The sequence below is a fragment of the Anolis carolinensis genome, chromosome 2 (genome assembly GCF_035594765.1).
Source record: "Anolis carolinensis isolate JA03-04 chromosome 2, rAnoCar3.1.pri, whole genome shotgun sequence".
NCBI classification, from domain to species: Eukaryota; Metazoa; Chordata; class Lepidosauria; order Squamata; family Dactyloidae; genus Anolis; species Anolis carolinensis.
The window spans coordinates 207,604,831-207,631,214 of record NC_085842.1 but is presented as its reverse complement, the minus strand read 5'-3'; the positions used below and the strand labels follow the sequence as shown (position 1 = coordinate 207,631,214).

General features: G+C 39.4%; 1 protein-coding gene across 6 annotated transcripts in view; it reads left to right on the top strand.

Moving 5' to 3' along the window:
- The window catches only part of atf7 (activating transcription factor 7), a 130,071-nt gene that overhangs the window by 67,707 nt on the left and 35,980 nt on the right, over positions 1-26,384 (top strand). Inside the window, exon 1 of one of the 6 annotated variants that reach the window (XM_062971613.1) lies at positions 2,848-6,582. The exons of the other annotated variants lie outside the window; for them this stretch is intronic. The gene's annotated coding sequence lies outside the window, so the exon portion shown is untranslated. Of the gene's footprint in view, positions 1-2,847; positions 6,583-26,384 lie in introns of those variants that run through there. 6 annotated transcript variants of the gene reach the window in all.

The window sequence follows — 26,384 nt, the reverse complement described above, 5'->3', positions numbered from 1 at the left end:
GAATCTGCCATTCCCTCTTCACTTTTCCTTTCTATATCCACCAAAGTTACCAAAGTTACCTGTAACAAAAGTAGCACCACTGACAGATCAAGTCAGGATACAGAAAGTGCTGGTCTCAGTTGGGAACACGGCTTGGGGAGGTTGTTGGACTCAGTAGTGGGGAGGATGAAATTTTAATGGGTATTGTACATTTCTTCAGGACGGTTGGAATCTTGGACTCCAGGTTATGTGAAAATGTAACATTAGATTGGCTGTTTTGGAGGGAGGAGGAGGTGGGATAGAAGAAAGGCCTTGGTTCTTGCCTCTGCCACTTTCTCTCTTTGCCTCTGTTATGTCCTTCTCATTCAATGGCAATACCACCAACTCTGCCCTTTTTACTTGTGAGATATAATCTTGGCTATACCGCTCATCCTTTTTCCTTGCCTCCGTGTTGCCTCTGTTGCCTCCTCCTCCACCTCCAGTGGGAAAAACCACCTGTCATTCATTTCCTTCACTTGTGAGTGAGAAATGTATCTTCACCATGAAGTTGTTGTGGGGTATTCATAGCTAAGCTAAGTTTCTCCCTCACAAACGAGGGAAATGAATGGTGCAGAGTTGGCGGTTTTTCCCTCTGTAAGAGAAGAAGATAAAGGCAGCCCAAAGGCAAAGAGAAAGGAAGAGCTGAGGAGGCAAACATTGAGACACTTCTTTTTCTACTGACAAGAGTGTTTTTAAATGATTATGTGTTTTGATGTGTGTTTTAACAATGTTGTAGCCCGCGTTGAGCCACAAGGAGACAAAAAAAATAATTTTCCACCTTATGTATTTATTTGTACTTATAGAATGTAGAAGGTGGACACCATCCAACCGTTGGGGCAGTGGATTTCATTGGGCAGACATTTCTACTATTGTACTTCTGAAAAGACTGTACCTCTTTTGCCTTTCCATGCCCCCCTGCCTTTGGAACAGGGCTTCAGAAACTGATTGGGAGCGTACAGTAAATATGTGAGAACTGGGCTTACATCTCCAGCTGCAAATTCAGCCCTGGCAGCCTTCCTAAAGGACAGGCAAGGTTTCTGACCTTTCCATTTCAGTAGGAACTCCAGACATTTGGCTGATGCTTTCCTTGAAGCTTTCAGACAAAATAGTTTGACTTTCTATCTGAGTTGTATTGCCCCCTACCAAGATTGAAAATAGGTTTTGGTCAGTTGATGGTCACCAGGATGTAGAAGTCTGATCTACATAGTAAGACTAGCAAAATGACATTATAAGCTGCGCTAATTCCTGACACCTATAAATTGAGTGCTATCATCTAGGTTTGCTTGTTTTATTTAATCCATAATTTGTCATTTGCAAGGGAAATAAGCCATTCAATATCTAATTATAAAGACTATAAAATCTCAGAAAATATCAACTCACAATGAGAAAAAAGACAAATCTGTACACTTAGCCATTTTCTAATATCCTTGCTTGATTTTCAAAAACCAGACTTATATACACTGCAGTCCTCTAGGTAATTTTGACATTGCATCGTTCCATATGTATTGAGAGCAGTAACTTGCCATAATGGCTTGGAAGGGATGCTAAAAGCTATGGCATATTTCACATATAGCTCTGAAATTACCAGGCTGTTCACTCAAACTAAAAAGGCAAAACTACGAATAAAAGAGGCTAAACATTTACTTTTAAAAGGTACTTGGTTACATTTAGAATTCTAACCTGCTAACCATCAGAGTGGGGGCCCTTGGTGGTGCAGCGAGTTAAACTTGCTGACCGAAACGTTGGTCGTTTGAGCCCAGGGAGCGGGGTGAGCTCCCGCTGTTAGGCCCAGCTTCTGCCAACCTAGCAGTTCAAAAACATGCAAATGTGAGTAGATCAATAGGTACCACTCCAGCGGGAAGGTAACAGCACTCCATGCAGTCATGTTGGCCACATGACCTTGGAGGTGTCTTTGGACAACTCCAGCTCTTTGGCTTAGAAATGGAGATGAGCACCAACCCCCAGAGTCGAAGACCTTTACCTTTACCTAACCATTAATAATAATAATAATAATAATAATAATAATAATAATAATAATAATAAACTTTATTTTTATATCCCGCCCCATCTCCCCGAAGGGACTCGGGGTGGCTCATAACAGGGACAAGCCCGAAACAATGACACAACATATTTGACAAAAACTTAAAACATTTCAAATAAGTAAAGGTAGTGTACATGCACAGTCTCTACATTCAATGCATGGTGATCCAGAAGGAAAAACTTACATTGGGATCTCTTCCAAACTCTACATTTCTATGAAATACACACTACTCTTCTTAATCACATACTTGAAAGATTAGCTTAAAAACCAAATACTTTAAACAATCCACATTCTGGTCATTGAGAACTTTTACAAGCCCCATCCCTCTTGTGAATTCTTTGATGTGAATTAAGGTGTCTACTCAGATGGAAACGTCTTCCTCACTCGGAGCACTCGTACGCTGTCTCGCGTGTGTGAATTTGTAGGTGCGAGTTGAGGTGCGTGCTCTGGTTGAAGCTTTTTCCACACTATAAATAAGTACTATGTTATTCTCATATAAGTCTAAAACAGTTAGTCAAAGAAATCAACTCCTAAAAACTGTGACAAATTATCCACTAGTCTACATAAGTACTATCACTTCACTATAAAAAAGTTAACAAAAAAGGAACCACCCCTTCTTTTGAGTAGAATGCCGAAAGGCAAGAGCTTAGTCTGTCCTGAAAGAAGCACCAAGCACCCTCTAATCTAGGGGTCCTCAGACTTTTTAAACAGAGGATCAGTTCACGGTCCCTCAGACTGTTGGGCGGGGGGGGGGGAGGGGGTAACAGACTGTAGTTTGAAAAAAACCCTTTTTCCTTTCTTTTTCTCTTTCTCGTTCCTTTCTTCTCTTTCTTTCCTTCCCTCTTCTCATATTTCCCCCTTTCCTTTCTCTTCCTTCATTCCCTCCCTTTTCTTTCTTCCTCTGTTCTTTCTCCTTTCCTTTCTTTTCCTTTTTTCTCTCCCAAGCATTCCTTAGTCCAGCATGTTGTCCTCCTCTCCCAGACTAGCCGGAAATGCTTGAATTTTTTCTCGCCACCCGAATGTGGCATGAAATAATCTGGATGCGGAAGTGAGCAGGAAAATTCTGGAGCTGGGACAAAATGAGTCTGGGCAGCATCAGCAGCAGTGACCAGTGTGGCTTGGTTTGGGGCTCCTTGGAAGAAGAGGTGGCGAGGGTTTCGTCAGCTGTGAGTGGAGGGATAGGGCTCAGGAAAATTGCTTTGTGGGGCCAGATTCTACAACTTGGGCCTTAGTTTGGGGACCCCTGCTCTAATCTAGCCGCTTTGGTGCTACCTCTGGCCTTTCTGAATGAAAAAACAAACTACTGTACTTCCATCAGTCTTATGTTACCTGCTTGAGACTCCAGAGATCTCTGTGGCTCTGAGTGTCTAAAGCTTCATTGGTAATTATTGTGCCTCCCTTTTCTGTGCACTCAGTTTTCCATGGTTGAAGATGCTTGTCCTTAACCTTAGACATTACAAGTCAGTCCCACTGTGTGTACTATTGTCCCAAAAGCCTTTCTGAATTGAAGTAAACTCTCATCCCTTTATACAATCTGATTTTTCATATTATAAAAGTAAACAAAGTATTAGGAACCTGGTCAGACCCATAGAGTATCAGGCTAGTGGGATTTAAGACATTTTGCTGTTCTGAAGCGAGCCCTGTGGTGTTGTGAGTACTGAATCTCTTGAGAAATGCAGCATTTTGTTGGAATCTAACGCAGTCTTAGTGCTACATGCTGGCAAACCAAACCACTGTGTTTAGAGCAACCAGCTGTGTTTCTTGAATAATCTTTATAGGCTAGCTAAAAAGCAGCATGCATTTTTTAAAAAGTAGAAAGAAAAATGAAGAAGAGAAAATGGTTCTGTGATCCCCCTGAAAGTAAACATCAACAAATTAAGAATTGTTTGTGTAAAAGGAATGGGATATATGGGAGTCAGAAAGCACAACAAAACAAAGCAATAAATTAGCCACTGTAGTAAAATCTTGTTAAATAAAACCACTTTATAATGTAGAACTAGGGCCAGGCATGTAAATAACTGATACTTCTAAAATCACTGTGGTTTCTGAGGTTTAGATTCACATGGTTTGAGGAGCATAGTGATATGCTTGCCCTAAGGGCAAAATAACCTGTGGCAGGAGTGCATTTTAATATTGTAACTGTCTTACAATGGGAAAAACTAGTCTTTTAAAACTTGGGCCAAAATGCTGATAAATTTGGTTAATAAAAAGTGGTGCAGAGTTGCTTATCTTGTTACACATGTTCTAGGTTTTAAATCATATCTATTGCAATTTTCATGACAAATTCAGACCTTTTAGTCAGAGACTTTTTCTTTCTTTCTTACAAAGAATTCTGGAGTTTCCCTAAAACACGGTAAATGGCAGTCAAGCCAGCATCTGTTGATCTTCCCCTATTATGGGTATCCTCAGGGAAAACACTTTTAACTATACTTTAGGTTGACCATTTGGTTCACATGGGGTAACATCTAGCATCAGCAGTCCTGGACACATGTAAATTTAGTCTGCACCTTGATAAACACTCTCTCGAACTGTTATTTAGATAAGGGCTTCTTAAACTTTTTCCACTCATGATCTTTTTCCATCCAAGAAATGTTTGCATGATCCCAGGTATACAGGTATAAAAAGTACAGTAGAGCTCGCATATCCAACATAAACGAGCTGGCAGAACATTGGATAAGCGAAAATGTTCGATAATAAGGAGGGATTAAGGAAAAGCCTATTAAATGTCAAATTACATTATAATTTTACAAATTAAGCACCAAAACATCATGTTATAAAACAAATTGGCAGAAAAAGCAGTTCAATACACAGTAACGTTATATAGTAATAACTGTATTTAGCATCAAAACATTGCAGTGTATTGAAAACACTGACTACTAAAAGGCAGACTGCGTTGGGTAATACAGAGCGTTGAATAAGTGAAGTTTGGATAAGTGAGACTCTACTGTAGGTATTAAAATCAAACATTTACTGATAACAAACTAACGTTTGCAAGGTTTGTTAAACAAGCTAATTTTCCTTTTTATGAAGTATAGCTGAAACATTTTCTGCAGCATCCTCTGTAAACAATGCAAGTTGTTGCTAATAGGTTCATGTAAAATTCTAGGTGGCATTCAGAAACCTTTTACTGTCACCAGTTGTTTGTTTGTTTTTTACAACCCCAACACTGAGCTAAATTTGGGGTCAGGACCCACACTTTAAGAAGCACTGCTTTAGTTGATCAGTGATAAGTTACTGTAAGCTGTAACCTTGCTTTTGTTTTCTTCTTTCTGTCTGTGACAAGAGACAGTGTATGAACCCCGGGCTCATTGTGGCTTATTCCTGTTTTACATTTCAAATGTGTGCACTATATACCTAATACTCCCTATAGACTGCTCTACATGCTCTGTAATGTACATAAAATTTTAGTAAGATGGCAGGAGGCACTTCTTAGAGAAGCCAGTGTGGAAATCATTTCAGGAAAGGAAGGAGACTGTAAGTTGTGATTGATGATTGATTGATTGATTGATTGTCCTGTCTTTCTCTTTATAAAGGAATTCAAGGTAGCTAATAATGTATTGAAAAACAAAATTAAAACTATACAAAGTCATTAATAAACCTATAAAAGTTATGTAAGAAGTGATTAAACAATTTATAAAATTAAAACATTAAGCATTTAAAACTCATTAAAATTGCTGACACAAACTTTACAGATAATATTGTGCGGCATTAAAACCCCAACCCAGCCAGTCTTTAAAAGGCTAATGGCATACAAATGTTTTCACTTTGGCTGTCAGAAGGAAAACGGAGCAGTTCATCCTAGACTCTCAAAGGAGAAATAGAGGTTTAAAATCTGGGAGCAGCCACTGAAAAATCCCTCCCCCTTGTTCCCACCAGGAGCCTGAGAAAGAACTCTTTAGGTGTCTCGTAGAGGTAGATGCAGTCCTTCAAGTAACCTTAACGCAAGCTGTACAAAGCTTTCCTGATAAAAACTGGCACCTTGACTTGTGCATAAAAAAAAACTGGCAGCCAGTGGAACTGTTTCAGCAAGGGACTTGTATGCTCCCTAAAGCCAATCCCAGTTCATAATCTGGCTAAGTATATGTCTGTGCTGTTGAGCAGTTATACTGTGTAAGAGAGGACAGTGAAGCTGATGTCCTTTATGCAGTCATGTGGATTGGTCACAATGATTGAGACTTTGTCATACGGCATAGGCCCAACTACCTTTTATTATGTAAGGGGTACAACATCACTGCCAAGGGCAAATCTTCACATAGTTTATCTACTTCAACATTAGCCATGTTTTCTGTTGGTGACATGATGGCATCCAGGTGCCATGGGCTGCAGATTGTATGTACTAATATTCCCCCCAGTATTTTATTACCTGCCCATGGGTGGCTTAAAGATTTTGTCTCAGTCGAGGAGGAAGAATGCTATTTCTGGAGCTGTATGGCAACTGTGAGTTGGAAGAAATCTAAATTGTGTTATTGAAACCAGTCACTTCAGTTGCCTACTCCTTTTTTCGCTAGAACAAAAATGACACGGTGAGTTATGTACACTAAAAGATGTTCAGATAGTTTGGAGGTAGAGCAAGTTTGTACCCTTATATGAACTCTGCTGGACATTTAGACTTCAAACTCATTTCTCCCATGATAACTCTTCCAGGAGTGCATTTCCCTTCTGAGGGATAGATTTCTCTCACTTCCTGTTGTCTCACCCCTTTTGTACCTAGGAGATGTATGTTATTTGTATGTCTAGGGGACTGCGCAATTTGAAAATGGAATGTCACAATTTTCACCCTATTCCCATTGCTGCTTGGTCAGAGGACTGAAACAAGTCTTCTTTTTCTAAGCCCTTTGAAGACTCAAACACTTTTATTATTGTCCCCTGTTGTATTGCTGGAATTTTATCTTGAGAAATTTGAAATGTGCAGCTACAATATCAGGAAATGGGGAACTGAAGAAAACAAAGCCCCTGTCCTTAAAAATAAATTAAAGCATATCATCTTGTCACAGATTGTTACCACAGTGGGTCATCTGCTAAACCACTTTACAGTAGTCACTGGTACCTGGTGCCAGCTGGACAATATTCTCAAGTGTAGTTGGCTTCCTTCAGGCTGTGCCAGTAAGAGGCTTGCTTTGGACCCTTGCCCATGCTATTCTTCTTCTGCTATTCTGTGAATCATTTAAGAAGCTGTACTATTCAGTCTTTTGATACCTAATGAATCCAAGAGATAGTGAGGTGGGCTTCTTGGGTATGGAAGTTTTTATTTTGAGTGAAGTTTTTAGCTTTCTTGCCCCTTGACAGTCAGTGGACACCTTATTGCACCCTTGATAGTATTGTTAAAAAACAAAACTTGGATTATTGCATTCATTATGTGTTTTAGTTCATTGACAATCATACTTATATCCATAAATTTCAAAGAAGAAAACAGCATAAAATATTGAGGAATCTCTTTCTTTCTACAAAGAAAGGATTTTGTTGTTAACCCAGTTTAATCTTCCCATTTGAAACAAATGAATTACCAGTTTGATAATTAGGCTCTTTCAATAGTCTGGTTTTTGTTTCTAATCCTGTTCATTGTTGACTTGCCCCATTAGCTGTTGCATTTCAGTTTGGGATAGACAAGACTTTTAGTGGCATAAGAAGGGAACGAGGTCACTTGAAGACCGAAATATGGGCACACTGGGAAAACAGGGTGAGCAAAGCTTGCGTTGAGACTATCAGTACTGATCTCATCACCACTCAGTCTTTTTATGAAGAGGCTGCAGCTGGAATGTAAAATGCTTAAAAGCCTTGGCTACTGCTCAGGACTAGTTTAAAAAAGCAATTAGAACTGTAAATTAGAGACACATCAGGCACACAGTTGCATCTGGGAATTGAGAAGCAACAAACATGGGAAGGCTCTTCAGTGACGACTTTATCAGCCCACTAAGTACACAGCTAGTATGGGTGCATTGGGAGTTCGCTAATGGACTTGCCAGATTTCAGTCTCTTCCAGTTGAAGTGTTTTTCCTTTAACTCATCTTCTCTCAGTTGTGTGCTTCAGAAATGCTACAGGCATATGGATTTAGAGAGAATAACTAAGACACAGTTCAAAACATTCACTTAATTGTAGACATGTATATAGAATAAAAGAGCAAGCCTGGTGTAGTGGTTTGAGTGTTGGACTGTGAAAACTGAGATTTGACCCCTTGCTTGGCCATGGAAATTCATTATGTGACCTTGGGCAAGTCACAGTCTCACAGCTTCAGTGGAAGGCAAAGGTAGTCGCCCTCTGAACAAATCTTGCCAATAAGCCCCTGTGATAAGTTTGCGATAAAATAAAATACTGATAGTCACACAACCATTGCAGAGTCCTTCTACCAATTGCAAGTAGGAATTTGTTGTTTAGTGACTGGAAATGTGGAGAGTTGTTATGACTGAAGTATTATAACTTGATTTATCTGCTTCTTGGCAGGGGGTTCGACTGGATGGCCCACGGGGTCTCTTCCAACTCATGATTCTATTATACTTCAGTAAGAAAGGGATTGGATTTGGGATGGGTGGGGGACTTGAAGAATGATTTGGATGAACTTCCATGCATTCCAGTTGCATTGGGGTTTGGCTTTCAGAAAATCTGCTCTGCTGTTGTAATGTGAACATCCCCTTTCATTCTGCAGCTACATAATGTTTTAAACTCCCAACTGTGCAAACAGACTTTATTTACTCTAACCAAACAAGGTAATAGTGGTCTCATTCAAGGAAGCAACAGTGTAAGGTGTCCATTTGCCGGAGTGGGGTTACTTCCCAATTTAGCCGTTTAAACATAATGTCAACTCAAATGTAAATATTATTTAGAAAATCCACCTTGAACTAAGATTTTTAAAGCCACTATAGTTTGCAGGAAAGCAAATGGAATTAAGTTGGACCATTACCTAAGTAATTTTTAAAAAATGAATCCAGGTTGCAGTAACATTCATTTTATCTTTAGAATGTCACCGATAGTGAGGAGAGAACTTTCGTGGTTATTTTTCATCTCTTCTTATACTGATGTGCATGTTACCCCAATAAACTGTATAGTCTTCTCAATATAGAATCATAGAATGTAGAGTTGGAAGAGACTTCATGGGCTATCCAGTCCAACCCCCTGCAAGAAGCAGGAAAATCTCATAATAGAATAGTGTTATCACTTCTGGTTGCTGTTTTGTTGTTGTGTGCCCTCAAGTCATTTCCAACTTAAGATAACTCTAAAGCGAAGCTAGCACAATGCCTTTTCTCTTAAGGTACAGTATATGCTTAGTAATTACAGCTGCAACTGGACTGTGAATTATTCAGTCCTCCAGTTATCTTTGGACTCGAATTGACTATGCTGATTGAGTTGCTGGAAATTTCAATTAAATGACTGCATGATTGCTATCCTACGTCAGAATAAAACCTATTGAAAATGGTTGTTCTTACCCCTGTGAAAACATGCATAGGATTTTTCTGTAAGAGAAGGAGAGTAAACTTTGTAAGAGCTGAATTGCTGGATTCTGTTTCTGAAAGTTTGTTACTCCTCCAAAGATAACAAGGTTTGTAAGAGTACAGCTGCCAGTCAATAAGCAATGAAGCAATTGAAAGTCTCTAGTCAGCTGTTAATCCTCATCATTTGACAGTATAAAAATAACTTTGATTTGGCTTTATGGAAGAATGTGAATTGAATGCAAATATTTAAAATACTTTTACTCTAAAAATAATTGTGGGAATTTAATTTTGTAATTTTTCAATTAGCAATCTGTCGAAGAATTATACTTTATACTACATGGGTTAAAGATCACCTTCAGGTTATGAGGAAGGAGGTTGACATACCAGTTTGGAGATCATGGAAAAATAGTTATCATTCAAAAACCCAGTATCTTGTTAATTATAAGTAGCTCTGACAGTCACTCCAATGCAGACAGACGATTGCTTGTAATTTCACCAAGTACAGTAGAGTCTCACTAATCCAAGCTAAACGGGCCGGCAGAAGCTTGGATAAGCGAATATCTTGGATTATAAGGACTGATCAAGGAAAAGCCTATTAAACATCAAATTAGGTATGATTTTACAAATTAAGCATCAAAACTTCATGTTATACAACAAATTTGACAGAAAAAGTAGTTCAATACGCAGTAATGTTATGTTGTAATTACTGTATTTACGAATTTAGCACCAAAATATCACGATATATTGGAAACATTGACTAAAAAAATGGCTTGGATTATCCAGAGGCTTGGACAAGCGAGGCTTGGATTAGTGAGACTCTACTGTAGTTCAGGACTTTAAAGACCATTCTTCTTCAGGCCTACTATAATATGTCATTCTTAGCCTTTGATGTAAGGAAGTTAGTCTTTTGTGAATATAAAAAAGTAGCCGTTCATGATTTAACATTATTTCATTTCATTGTACCTCCATCTCTTGAACAGAAGCTAGCCATTTATCAGAGAGAGCACAAACAAATTTTGATGTTGCCAAACAGTTGCCTATGAAATTGTATGTGCTAAGCTTGCATGGTTATGGGAGTAATTAGCTTTGAAAGGTGAGCTAATTTGTCAAATATTGAAAGCAGAGGGTGTGAAGGTCTGTCTGTCTGTCTGTCTGTCTGTCTCACAATCTCTGTCACATCCACTCCAGTGTAGAATTGAATATCTTCTGTCTTGCAACTAAAGCATGTTCAGTTCTGCTGGGAGTATGTATATGTACAGGACCTCCCATTTCTTATCAGCCTTATGAAAGGATCTTCCGTGTGTGCACTTTAAGCCAATGCAACTTTTGCCAGGGAATCTCAAAATCAGAGTGGTTTGCATTGGTTACTCTTAAATGTTTGTGTTAACACTCTTCTGGCAAAGGCTTTCTTGCTTCCATTTAACTGACAATGCCAGGCTGGATGCCAGAGATGTTTTAAGAGACTGGTATAACCTCCCATGGCATGCATGCCCATCACTGTAGATAATTGAATTGATTTCTCTTCTGTTTTTAATCCGCTATTTTTTGAGAACATCAGCCATTTTGCCATATCCTCCCCCCCCCCCCCCCCGCTACTTTGAGAAACCATTCTCTTTATGTTTGCTTGAAAATAATGATTGGGTTTGCAGTTGAGCATTCGCTGTGAAGCCATTGCAGTGGGAAGTGCAATTGATTTAGTAAGCAGGAGCATTGGGGGGGAGCCAGAATCTAGCCTTGCATTTTTGCAGTGGATCTCATTTTTTCTCTGTGTGTTCTTCCCCTAAACTTTCCTCATTTCAGCACATATTCTCCCCTTTGCAGTTAAATGCAAGTAGCATCAAAGATTGAAGTCTGGTGAGTGTGCAAATGGCTGGCAGGTTCAATCCATTTACATTAGAGGCTCTTCTAATTAATGAGGCGGGCCATATGACCAGTTTAGATGAGTCATGCTTTTGTGCATGCCTGTCCCATGTATGAATGGAAAAGCTTTGAGTCTGAATTTAAAAGAAGAGATACATATAGGTAAGAAGAGCTGAACCTCTTCTGCTTCCTCTGCCTGCTTTGCTTGATCCTTCCCACAGAATAAACAAGAGCAGTTCAAGGGGGATAACACAGCGAGGCAAGGTACAGCAAAGTAGGAGATACCTGCTTACACACATTTACCTGTTCTTTCAAAATTATGGCTACATCTGCACTTACATCTCCTGAGACATTAAACACACACAAAAAGCAGACCTGGCTACCTCTTTCTTATCTAGTTTTGGCTTTCCAAGTTTTAATATCAGTGCTATTTCAGCAGCTCCATGAGACAGGAAATTGTGATCTTATGCTCCTATAAGGAAGGGTAGTTAGTTACAGTAATAACCATAGCCACATGTGATCATAGGACCATCATGTGTAACAGTCACTCCTGTCTTTTATATTTATTTTGGGAAGCTGTGTCTGAACATAGACGTCTAGTGTCGACACAGATTCATACATTACAAATCTTTCTCTTCCAATATCTAAATGTTTTTGGAATGCAGGAAAATTTCATAATGTTATGTTATGTTCAGCATAACAATTCTGTGTGAGAGCTGAGAAGTCAGCAGTTCAAATCTTCATCTCACAAAATGTTTTTTTTTAATTGCCATCTATTCAAACTTCAGTATCCATCAATTTCTAAAAAGGGGATAATACCAGATTCTCATTATAAGGTAATATACCGAACATAAAGTACTTTGTATTAGAGCGCCTTTTCTAAAAGCATAGTATAATTATTATGACACTGTTAATTTATGCGATACTGGGTTGTCACTCTTCAGAATCTGTGTATTACCAGTATGATGAACTTCAATAAAAGATGTGCAGCATGCATTTTCAGTCCATAAATAACAGCTTCCCTGGTCAGCTGTGATGAGTTAGAATTTTACAAAGAAACCAAGCAATGAAAGTTTTATAAATGAAAAAGTAATCATCCCCCCTATACACACACATGAACCACTGATATGCCACAAAAATTTAACATAACCATGCTTACGCATGCAAAGGATGAAAAATATTTGTTAGACTCGCCAATTTCATTAGCTACTTTTATTCTAAAACTATGTTTTATTTCAAGTTACCACGAGGAAAAGGAATGTGATAGGAATTGCAATAGTCTAGTCATCAGTAATTTTGCAGAGTATTGTGTTCTCTTGGTGTATCACCATTCATAAGCCGGGATACAAATACAGTTTATGTAAGGGATGTTATCATAAGCTCGCCTCCCTATATAAATAAACCAAGAAACAAAAGCAACATGGAGTTAATTCAAAAGGTCAGAGAATTGGAACAATATAATAAAAATAATGCAGATAATGGAATCTTAGAGGAAGTAAAAATTACTGAAATAAAAAAAAATACTGGAGCTAATAAGAACATTAAGTAAATGTGTTTTTTGAGAGATGACTAGCTGGATAAATCTGTAGCTGGGAGATTAACAGGAGGCAAAATGGAAGGAAATGATTTCTCCTTAGGTGGGAGAATGAAAATGGCCAATAAGAGATTTTAGAAGAATTCATAGAATTGTGCAACAAGATGTATAGCCCAAATTATCCACAAGGAACAGATTTAAATTAGTTCTTTGCCAGTGTAGGCATTCTGAGGTGAAATGAGGAAAACATCCCATAGTCTTCCAAGAAAAAAGCAAACAATACAGAAATGAAAAGCAAAAAGGTCTCTCTGTTCAGGTAGATTCTCAGCTGACTATTATAGGTATTCTTTGACTCCTATTTTCCTTTAAATATTATGTAATATATAAATAGTATGTAATGAATACTGATACAAGTTTGTATCAGTAAACTAATAAAAGATTGTGCGCTGATAACTGACTGGATTTTGTTAGAAGTTACTCACAAATACTCGATGCATGAAACATGAAAAGTTTTTGATAGTCTTAAATGGCTATATCTATTTAAATATTTTGACTCTGGAAATAACATTTTGTGTGTGAAACACAGCATCTTAAACATTGACTGACATCCTGTTAGTCAGTTATGATGTCAAGAGTTCAATTTATAATCTTGTAACTGTTCCTATTCACAATTAGGATTGTGGTAGACTATAACCCCTGCTTGAGCATGTAACCCAAGTAGGTAATCTTGGACAATCTCCCATGATAAATTTGCCTTAGGATTGCCCTATACTGAAAACAACATGAAGGCACACAATAACAGCCACCTTTGCCACAATAATAAATAACCACCAATTTACATTGGAATCCTACCAGTGTTACTGAGGGATGAAGTTCTGTGGTGCTGTCGGACTAGATGCTGATGGATGATAGGTCCAGCTTCCTCCCACAAGTGATCACTACTTGCAACAGGATTCTACAGGTCCCTGCTTCTGCTTAACACACTAACACTGTAGATCTTTGTCCCTTGGTGCAGCAGGCTGGCTTTTAAGGTGGGCACAGTGGTCAGGTGATAGCAGTGACATTGTGGCTACATGTCTGATGAAGGGCCTGAGGCATTGTTTTTAAGTCATAGTCAGTCATGAACAGGTTAATGGTCAGATATCCGAAACAAAATTTTACAAAAAAGGGCCAGAACATGTACTGTATATTATAGATCAGTAGAGAAAGGTGGGCTCAAGATATTTTGCCATGGAATCAGAGCAGTAATTCTCCAAGGACTAAAGGAGAATTCTCCAAGGACTTTGACACCTAAAAATCACATAAGTATCTCTCTTCCTGCCTGACAGTGGCAGCACACCATAAATTAATTAACCACCATTTACTTGATTTTCCTAACACAATCCTCAGACCTGCTTGCAGCAGCCACATCAATCTACTTCCATAGCATAGGGATGTAGCACAATCTTAGTGTAGATTTACTTTGTCCATTGAAGTAAAAGTGGAATGCTGAGGGATATAGGATAAGCTATATAAAATTAACTTCTATCACCTGTAAATGTCTTTGGCCCCTTTTACATTGCCATATAATCCAGATTATCAAAGCAGAAAATCCATATCTGCTTTGAACTGGATTAGTGAAGCAGAGATGGAGGATTAAGCAATTAAAAGTTAATTTAACTACCCGTTATTCAGACAATTTTTGTTTTGTGGTATCATAAAAAGCAGTCTCTGAAAAACTGCATTCAGTGAGTTCATGCCCCAAATATGTACTCAAAGTGACAGTCCTTGATTATGTATTGGGACGTATTCCTTAGTATATAAGAGTAGCACTGATGTTTGTGTGTGTCTGTGCCAACCATGGACACAGTTCATAAGATTTCATGACTGGGAAGCTGGGCAATAGAGATTTGGTCAGGAAGTCAAAATAACTTTCAGTTTACATTTGAGAGGAGCATTCTCTGACATTTCTGCAAGATATTACAACTAGAAAAGGGATTTCAAAAAAAAAAATTGGGAAATTTGAAAGCAAACTCTGCCTCAGCTGTTAAATGTTGATGTTTCTCTTCTAGTGTAGTTCATGCCTTTTGGTCATTAATCCTTACACATATGCGCTAATACCTCAAGTAGCATGTTACATAACCAGGCAGGCTATGGATAACATAGGAGCCTCTCTTAATGCAGATGCATGCATAGGACTTAATGCTACTTTTGGAGTTCAGTAGAGTCTCACTTATCCAACCTTCGCTTATCCAACGTTCTGTATCCAACGCTTATCCAACGCAGTCTGCCTTTTAGTAGTCAGTGTTTTTGTAGTCAATGTTTTCAATAGATTGCAATGTTTTGGTACTAAAGTCGTAAATACAGCAATTACAGTAAAGTCTCACTTATCCAACATAAATGGGGTGGCAGAACATTGGATAAGCAAAAATGTTGGATAATAAGGAGAGATTAAGGAAAAGCCTATTAAACATCAAATTACGTTATGATTTTACAAATTAAGCACCAAAACATGTTTTACAACAAGTCTGCCGCTTGTTTGGGAACGTAGCTGTATTTGTGTTGTTGTTGGGTACGTTGGCCCGCTGCGCATTGCTGCCTAGAGAAATAACTCTGGATTTGGGTGGGAGGCAGACTGCGTTGGATAATACAGAACACTGGTAAGTGAAGGTTGGATAAGTGAGACTCTACTGTACAACCTAACATTACCATGTATTGAACTGCTTTTTCTATCAATTTGTTGTAAAACATGATATTTTGGTTCTTAATTTGTAAAATCATAATGTAATTTGATATTTAATAGGCTTTTCCTTAATCCCTCCTTATAATGCAACATTTTAACTTATCCAATGTTCTGCCGGCCCGTTTATGTTGGATAAGTGAGACTCTACTGTATTTAAGTGTTCCAATGAAGTCAATGTGAAGAGCAGGTTCAAACCCAAGTATTAGAACCCTTTGAATGCAGTGGCATACAAGGAATGGGGAGAAAGGAATTGCAGGTAACAGACTTGACTGTGTATTATGCACTGTTCTTTCTAATCCTTTCAGTAGGTAATACTTTTTTCTTGGTTAATAGCTAAGGAGAATGAAATTAATTTAAATGAGTGAAGGAGTTGGGTGGCATGATACCAGCATGCGCGCTTAAGTGCTTGGATAACATTGGCTACATCCAGATTATATTAAAAAGCTGTGGCACAGCTGTGTTTTCAAAGGGGTGTTAGTATTAGTCACTTCCACTGGGTAAGAAATGTGTCACATTCACATATTGCCTTTTAAGATACCTGTTTAAAATGATGGTTTTCATCTTTATTAGGTGAGCTGGCCAAGGATAGAAAGAGTTCTTGTCCCCCGATCTGTTCTAAAAAAGACACCCAACAATTTAGTATTGGCTCCTCCTTGCAGTTTAGAATGACTTCTTAGCCCAAATCAAATCAAGGAAGGGCTTCATGAGAACCACCACTCCTCTTGATGTTCCTCCAGCAACAGCAAGGGTGTCCCTCTGGGCAGCAAAACCTGGCAATTGCAACTGGATGGCCCCCCATGAGGGTCTTCCTCCAGGGGCAAACCAAGAATGGGCAACTTGGAAGTCCCTGAACAGACTCAGAAACGGAGTGGGCAGATCTAAAGACAACTTGGCAAGGTGGCACTACCTGGAGGAATCCTCCACCTTGTGTAACTGTGGAGCAGAACAAACAACTCCGCATATGTATGCTTGCCCACAATGTCCTGCCTCATGCACGGAGGAGGAGTTGTTTAAAGCTACGGACAATGCGGTTGCTGTTGCCCGTTTCTGGTCTAAAACTATTTAGTTGTTTGTGATTTCCTCTATTTTTTTTCATCATTTTTAAATGTATTTGTTATGCAATGCTTTTGACACGAAATAAAAAAAAAGCCCAAATGACTCTTCAGGTCTGTCGTATCGTTTCTTAAACTGTGGTTCCCAGCCCCAATTGGGGTCCTCTTACTTCAGTGTTGGGGGAAAAAAAATTGGCAACAGTAAAAGTTTTCTGAACATCACCCATTTCCACAAATAGGTTAGCAACAACCTGCAGTGTTTGCAGTGGACTCTACAGAAAATGCTTCAGCTGTATTCCACCAAAGTTTTATTATCATTAAATGTTTGTTTTTATACCTGTTTTATATATCATATACCTGGGTTCACGTAAAAAAAATCTTGGGCGGGTTGCAAGTGGGAAAACATTAAGAAGCCCTGGTCCTGTTTTAAGAAGCACTGTAAATCCCAACTCAAAGAGGGTCAAAAGTTGTGTCCTGTCCCCCCAAAGGGGTAGCTAGCAAAGTAGGAAATGAAAAAGCTTAACAAAAATAACCCAAGTTCAAGTTGCTGAGGGAAGGGAAAGGGGCCCAGCAGAGGCAGCCAGTGGCGAGAGAAAGAGGGAGAGGAAGGGGAGGAGGTGGTGAAATTAGGAAAATCAAGGGGGTATATAAGGAAGAAGATCCTTGCTTGCCCCTTCAGGTGTTTATTGTCCTTCCTTCACCACAACCGCACCCCTTGGTTGAAGGAAATTGATTTTCTTAAAGGATTGGACTATAATCTACTTACAGAGTTTGGCTTACAATCAGAGGCGGTTCAACCACCAGGCCAACTAGGCAGTTGCCTGTGGTGCCATCTTGTTGGGGGCGCCATTGAGGCAACTCCTGTTTCCTGCGGCCTGCCTCCGCAAGGTATTGAACTGCTTTTTCTGTTGATTTGTTGTAAAACACGATGTTTTAGTGCTTAATTTGTAAAATCTTAATGTAATTTGATGTTTAATAGGCTTTTCCTTAATCCCTCCTTATTATCAAACATTTTTGCTTATCCAACGCTTTTATTTTTCAGTGATTGGTTTGGGGGGGGGGGGTGCCAAAATTCTGTTTGCCTACACTTGAAAAATACCTAGGGCCGGCTCTGCTTACAATAGGATTAGCCCTCTGTATTTACAGATTTAACCATCCACAACTTACTATTTTACTACACTTTCGTATATCATGGGTTTTGGTATCCACTGTGGGTCCTGGAATCAAACCTAGCAGATAACTGAGTGCCACTATTTTTTACTTAAGGATGTTGGCCTATGTACTTGGAACTTAGACATGTTGGTCCTCCGTATCCACAGATTTAACCATATAAAAATAGTTCAATTTTTATACCTATTTTATATGCTTATATACCTGGAGTCACATAAAAATTTCTTGAACAAAAAGAGGTCCCAATTTGAAAAAAATCAGTAGCCCTGGTCTTGAGGATAGGAGACGTGACCTTCAGTCACTATGAAATAAGACACAGATACCAATCTGTATGTTTCTGGGTTGAATCACATTAGTTCAGTGTTTCCATCTGCTTCATAAGCTCCAACAATTCTACTTTACAAGTGGGACTGCTGAGCATAACATAGCTGTGTAAAATGGAGCATTTCAGCAGTTGTGTCTTACCCACAGAACTATGATGGAAATAACTAAATCAGTCCAAGTTCTTCTTTGTATATAACTAATACATTCATGTGGTTTTAATGTCCCTTTTCCCATTGAGTGACTGTTTCTCAGCCAACTATGAAACAGTGCAACCTGGCTTTATGCACAAGCCTAAATAAAGAATATTCAATGCTTTGGTAAAGGTGGACAGAAAAAAACCCCAGGTAATTCAGGATAACAGAACCAAAGTTTGTTCACACATACTCTGGCAGATATGTTTAATAAATGGAGCGAGCTTTTCTGGTGGGTGTCACTGTTACTCAAACAATAAAGTGTAAAATTTAGGCCAGCCATTTTAAACCTGGCATTTGCGAACTAGGAGGAATAGTATGAACTTGTGATGAATATATTTTTCCACTCTACTAAGTTCATTTTTTTTTTCATCCAGCTATTTTAAATTTTGTTATTTCTGGCTCAGGCTCACGCAGTGGGCAATGTTTGAAGCTGCATTCATTTTCAGATACTGAGACTTGGCTTGCTCATAACATAAATAAGTGTTGCCCAAGAATGTAGCTTGTATTTCTGATTTAGTTTATAACAACAGAAGAACATGGATTAATCATACTTCAGGATGTAAGCACATTTTTAAAGAAACTAAAAAGCATATATATCCACATGGGTCCCTGAAGCTGACAGAGCCAAAAATAACATTTTAGGATTTAAGCATGAGGCAACATTTTGAGACTCTGCATTGCTCATAAATGCATTGAAAACCTGTTTCCCAGGGGGGCACGTCTAGTTGTGGGTTTCCTGATTTCAGTAAACTGCTAATAAAATTGCAAGGAAAATAACTTCTTTCCTTGAATTTTTTTCTCCAAGGTTGATCTGAAAAGGCACTGTATATCTTATACCCCAATCATTTCAGATACCGACATCCTGTTTCAGTAGTAATGGAAATGGTGGGCTTGGAGAGGAAACAAAAGGAAGTTGTTTCAATGTATTTGCTTCAGTTCGGATTCTTTCCAACCAAAAGATTATTCATCATTCCCTTTGCATGTTTACCATCCAGCAGAAGTAAAATAAGTAATTATGACTATTTGGTTTGGATGGTTCATTTTGTTCTGGTATTTTGTTTGAGTTTTTATTTCTGTGTTATAAAGTGGAATTCTCTAAGCAATGTGCAAGATCAAAGATAAAACAAAATTAAAATAATATGAATACAACAATAAACAATAAAATCTAAGCTTCACACAGAAAAAAAATCAGCGCTTTCACAAGTTATTTGCATAAAAAAGCAATTTCCTTAGTGTGAAAAGAAAAATTTTAGCCAGTAACTGTCATCATATTAAGTTGTTATCAGTGTTACAGCAAACGCTGAAAGCTTGTTCATTCATAGAGGATTAACCAAATACATTACATCAGTTAAACTTTGTTTATTGACCAGTATTACACAATATGACCTATTCTCAGTCATTATGCAGAAGAGTTAAGAAAGGGTGCTCCAAAATGACCAATATTCAGGGACAGCTATATTTGTTATGCAGCAGAATATACAACATTCACAAAACAGTGATACAAATGTATAAAACATATCATGCAAACTTTTGAAGTTTCATTGACTTCTTCATCGTGTTAAAAAAAACCATACCAGGGCAAAAAAAATATTAAGACATAATTACAAGCCTACATTTTTTCAGGTGTTACTTCTGTTGTCAGTTAAGATGATCTGGAAGGATCTCAATGCAGGCAGAGGCCATAACGACTATTGAAAATGCACCAACAATATGATTGTTATGAGAATTGCTCTTTGGTTGGTATTTGTGTATGTAAGAGCACACAAAACTAGTTACCGTTCTTTGCTTGATACTATCATTTGTCAAGCAGAATGCTGAGGTTTAGTTAGATTGTTATTTATTATTTAAGGAATTTATAATTTCCTGTTCATAAGAATTTAGCCATTGCCTACTGGCTTGCTTCCATGAGTCCCATAGTTCATATATTGTAACTTGTTATGTTTTAATTATATTGTGCATTTTACATATGAACATTAGGCTCGAATAAAGTGTGGCCACAAGGTTGTTTTATTGGCTCTCAAACTGCCTAGACCCACTATTTTCTGGCATAAGGTGATAAACCATTGTCCTGCATATTTTCAAGAACTTCAGAGTATCTTTTGAATAACTGCCAGGCCTTCCTACAAGAAATTTTTTTTCAAAAACAAACATTTATGTGCTTTTGAACACACTTAGGGTTTTGTTTTTTTAGCAGTTTAAGGAGCCTGTGCAGTTCCTGGAGAGTCTGATGGACAATTGATCACCAGACCTGCCATAGTTATCCACAGATACAGTACAACTCCCTAGATACATTCTTGACTTCACCATCAAAACAAGATGTGGATTAAAGTGAACCCTACTGAAATGAACTAATTCTGCTGGATGTTATCATAGAGTCGTGCTGGAGTGACTAGAAAAGGGAGGAGGAAAAAAAAATGCAAACTTCTGTAGTACGGAATATATATGTTGGTTTTGTATAATAAGGGATATCTGGCAGCCCTATTTCCCAGAAAAACTCCAGAGTTGGTGTTGGATGGATCTGTGTGGCATGAGTCCAGTAATTAATATCCCAGATCCCATTAACTAAGGTTGGGGCAAGTGGGCTAAACCCCATAACAAATTCCCTGCTCAAAAGTTTGAGTTCAACTCTGCAATAAATAAATACTGCATGCTCTACCCATTAGCAAGAATATAAAAGAAGAGTGTCCTGGCTCAGAGCCTGGTATTCATCTTTTAGCTGGGTAGCCTCCAGCCATCTGTTATAGCTTTCGTTTTGTTTTGCTGGGTGGTTTAGAAGAGTGTGAAGGGCTTTGGGCAATTTCATCGTGGTTCTCCATAGTCTCTGTAATGCATAGATTTGGGTCTTGTGCCTCTGTAGCAGCCTTGTTTTGAGGAAGCTATACTTCTATTGAACTCTCTTTCCTCGAGTGGCCTGTGCTGTGTTTGCCTCAGGCTGGACCTCCAACAAAGGGTACATCTCTACTGTAGAATTAATGCAGTTTGACACTTTAACTGCCATGGCTCAATGCTGTGGAATCCTGAGATTTGTAGTTTTGTGAGGAATCACCACTCTTAGACAGGGATGGCTAAAGACCTTGTAAAACTACAACTCTCAGGATTCCATATCATTAAGCCACGGTAGTTAGTGGCTTCAAACTACATTCATTCTACAAGGTAGTGGCACCCAAAGGCCTGCTGCCAACATAGTTCTAAAGATGCACATCCAAACTCCTATCTGACATCTTTGGATTCTGGAATGCGACAGCATGAAGAAAATTTGTGAAATTGCACCAAATATAGCTGAGATCAAAATAGATGCAAGCAATCTTCAGAGTTGTACTTTATGGAGAGACTTGGCTTACATCTTGATGTGCCATGATTATGTGGCAGTGCTCTCATTATCACTCCTTTATGAAATATAGCATGGTGTCACAGCACTTACTTTAAAAACTTGATGCCACAAATCCTTCCATAGTGGCAAATAAATGCGCTTGACTCCCAATTCCAATGCTTTATAGTCCTGCTGCCACTGCGTACCATCCTCACAAAGCAAATTTTCCCTCTCTGCTTGTTTAGTGCCAGATTGTGGTGTCAAAAGGAAGAAGACTTGTAGATGCGGATTTTAATTTTATTTTCTTCATTGAATATTTTATTTTTAAAGCTGCTTCTGGAATGTGGCAGATTTGCTACTAAATGCTTTAGTTTGTTACTATCAAAGAAAATAACTTGCTTTCACGTTGCCTTCATTCATCTATCTACTTTAAAATTCATGCCATTATTTTTTATTTTTTTCTGAGGTGTTGGGTTGAAGAGAAAGACAAAGGAATGAGCTTTTAAAATGGATCATAGCAAATGGGCTTTGGAAGTATCCCAGTTTAAGAGCTTAAAGTAATAACAGCTGTCTATATAAGATGTTGCATGTTTTGCTAAACAGAGCTCCAAAGTTGCACTTAAGAAGAGTTATCAGTAGAAAGGAAAACATATTAACTGTCAAGTTATGGAAATACATTTCAGTTTCCAACCTACTATTACTATTTATAAATCAACCTCATGTATAATTTGAAAAGAGGATTGTGGACCAAAATTGTGGATTTTGATACGACCTGTGGATAAGTCAAGGATCATAGATAAGAAGAGGGAAAACTTTAGTAAGTCTCAGAAGTAATGCCATGGAGTAAAAGAGATGATACTTCTTTCAGGTTTTCCCTAGATGGATTACTAGGCTCTCACCTTTCTTTATCAACAGAAGGGCATGGCTCCTAACTAGATAAGTTAATATATGGTTCTGACATAATTTTTTTAGAGTTTTGGGGGTTGGTGTTTTTTACTAAAAATTCTAGACTTGCACATGTGCTTATAGGGTGGTATTTATAGCTCTTGATATCTTTAATATAGACAAAACTCCTGTCCCCATCTTACCCACATAATGATGGAGAAATACTTTCAGATGTTCTGGTCTATCAAAAAAAGAAAAAGAAACGGGGAAAGATAGATATAATACAGGTAATACAGTAAGGAATGTCTGAATTTTCCCCACTGGATATTACTGAGTGTAAAGTTTGGCCACATCATTTGAAAGATGTTTCTTTTGTCTCTGTTGTCTATATTTGGCTCTCTGGGTTATAGTTTAGTGAGCATAAGCACTCTTTGGCAGAGAAGACTAAAGACCTTGTAAAACGACAACTCCCAGGTATCACAGAATTAGAAGAGATCACATGGGCCATCCAGTCCAAGCCCCTGCTATGCAGGAAAAGCACAGTCAAAGTACCCCAGACAGATGGCCATCCAGCCTCAGTTTAAAAGCCTCCAAGGAAGAAGCTTCCACCAAACTCCAAGGCAGAGACTTCCACTGTTGAACAGCTCTTAAACCAGAAAGTTCTTCCTTATTTTCAGGTCGAATCTCCTTTCCTGTAATTTGACCCATTGCTCCAAGTCCTAGTCTCCAGTGCAGCAGATTCCATAGCATTGTGCCATGGCAGTTGAAGTAGTATCGAGCTCTATTAGTTCTACAGTCTAGATCAGTGGTTCCAAACTTATTTGGTCTACCGCCCCCTTTCCAGAAAAAATATTACTCAGCGCCCCTTGGAAAGGGGGTGTGGCTTAGAGGGGTGGGCGTGGCTCCTGCTCAAGAGGGCGGGGTTGAGCCTCTCCCCTAGTCCAAGATGCAGGGCTGGGAGGGGGAGGTGGGCGGGGCCACAAATGGGCGGCCAGGATTGGAATGGGTGGAGGTACGAGCTCTGAGGCAGGGCTGAGCTTCTATCCCTGTCCTGCAGCACCTGCCAGGACACAGGTGGCAGGGCTAGAGGAGTGGGTGGGGCCTCTTCCCAAGTGCCTGATGGGGCTGAACTTCTATACCCTGCTCCCATGTTCTAACAAGCGCCTCAGAGGAGGTATACAGAGGCTAAGCCCTGTCTTGGGAAGAGGCCCTGTTCCCGCCCCTAGCCCCGCCCTTTAGTTTTAAAAGGCCTCTCAGGAGAGGTATAGATGCTCAGTCCTGTCTCGGGCTCATGGAAGGAGGCCCCGCCACCTTCCCTAGCTCCGCCCTCTGTGTCCCAACAAGCGCCCTCAGGATAGGTATAGATTCTCAGCCCTGTCTCGGGCTCTTGGGAAGAAGCCATGCCCACTCCTCTAGCTCCGCCCCCTGTGTCCTTACAGGCACCTCAGGTGCTCAGCCCTGTCTCCAGCACTTGGGAAGAGGCCCCGCCCCTCCCCTGGCCCTGCCCCCGTGTCCTAATAGGTGCCATCACCGCCCCCCTGGATTGCTGCAGCACCCACCAGGGGGTGGTAGCGCCCACTTTGGGAACCACTAGTCTAGATGCACCATTAGATGATGGGTTAATAATAACTTTATTTTTATACCCCGCCCCATCTCCTCGAAGGAGAGGAGGCCAGGCCCGATAAAACAAACAAAACAGTAACAAAGCAATAAAACAATTATCCCAGTAAAAAACATCAACATCAATAAAAACAATCATTAAAATAAACAAGCAGGATTATTGTTGATCATAAATTGAATTTTAGCCAGCAGAATGTAGGTAAATGCAAAGTAGGTGAATGCAATGGTAGCCATTATTAATAGAATAGTAGGGCTATTACTTCAAGGGAAATAACAATTTCACTCCATTTGACACTGGTTGGGAGTCCTGTGTTCAGTTCTGGCTGCCTCATTTTAAGAAGGATGGAGACAATTTGGAGGTTCAGAGAAGGATAAGAAAGGTGATAAGAGGTATGGAGAACAAGACATTTGAGGAAAGGTTGAAGGAGCCTGGTGAAGTGGAAATTGTGGTGTGACATGATTACACTCTTTAATTCCTCTAGGACTTTCACACAGAGGAGGAGGCAGACTTATTCTCCTGTGTTCCAGAGAGTAGAACCAGGTCTAATGGTTTTAAGTTACAGCAAGGCAAAAGTTACAGCAAGGAACCTCTTGGCAGTAAGAGCAGTTTTGGCAGAGAAGGTGGGATCTCTTTTTCTGGAATAAAAAGGCTTGATAGCTACCTTTAAGGATGCTTCATTTGGAAATTCTGTATTGAGCAGGGGTTGGAAATTCTGTACTGTAGTTCATGAATTGATAATTTCCCATATTAGTGCAAAAAAAACTAGTGCAAACTGCTCTACATAGCACTGATCTTGAAGACAAGTTGAAAGCTGCAACTAGTGTAAAACACAGCAGCTAGATATGAGTTGGCCAGAACTTCTCACAAAAAGCCATGGTTTTGAGTCAGTGGATAGCCTTGCAGAAACAGCCTGGCTCTCAAGGGAAGTTACTTTTTCTATGGCAAATTTTGCAACTCTGGATTTTTCAATCCCATCTCCCACATGGCTGAAAAGGGGAGCGACCTTTGCTTGCATTTCATCCCTCTACATTATCTTAACTGACAAGAGGAAAAGCCAACTCCTGTAGGGAAAAGGTTCGCAAGGCTAAAGCGCAAAATGAGCTCAGGCTTGCCAGGGACATTAAAAAAACAAAAAAGGCTTTTTTGCTTACGTTGGTAGAAAAAGGAAGAAAAAGGAGGCGATAGGGCCTCTGCAAGGAGAAGATGGGGTGATGGCGACAGGGGACAGGGAAAAGGCAGAACTGCTCAGAACTTCTTTGCCTCGGTCTTCTCACAAAAAGAAAGCCATCTTCAACCTCAGCAACATGGAATAGATGAAGGATTAGGGGAAATCCAACCCCAAATAGGGAAACAAGTTGTCCAGGAACACCTGGCCTCTCTAAACGAATTCAAGTCCCCAGGGCCAGATCAACTACATCCAAGAGTACTGAAGGAACTAGCGGAAGTTATTTCAGAACCACTGGCAATCATATTTGAGAGTTCTTGGAGAACAGGAGAAGTCCCAGCAGATTGGAGGATGGAAAATGTGGTCCCTATCTTCAAGAAGGGAAAAAAGAACGACCCAAACAATTGCCGTCCGGTCAGCCTCACATCGATACCAGGCAAAATTCTGGAAAAGATCATTAAGGAAGTGGTCTGCAAACACTTAGAAAGAGATGCAGTCATTGCTAATAGTCAACACGGATTTACCAAAAACAAGTCATGCCAGAATAATCTGATCTCTTTTTTCAACAGAGTTACAAGTTGGGTCGATACAGGGAATGCCGTGGATGTAGCCTACCTAGATTTCAGTAAGGCCTTCGACAAAGTCCCTCAGAACCTTCTGGCAAACAAACTAGTAAAATGTGGGCTAGACAAAACTACAGTTAGGTGGATCTGTAATTGGCTAAGCGAACGAACCCAAAGGGTGCTCACCAAAGCGTCGTCTTCATCTTGGAAAGAAGTCACGAGTGGAGTGCCGCAGGGTTCCGTCCTGGGCCCAGTTCTGTTCAACATCTTTATTAATGACTTAGACGAATGGTTAGAAGGCACGATCATCAAGTTTGCAGATGACACCAAACTGGGAGGGATAGCCAACACTCCAGAAGAAAGGATTCAAAACGATCTTGACAGACTAGAGAGATAGGCCGAAACTAACAAAATGAAGTTCAACAGGGACAAATGCAAGATACTTCACTTTGGCAGAAAAAATGAAATGCAAAGATACAGAATGGGGGACACCTGGCTAG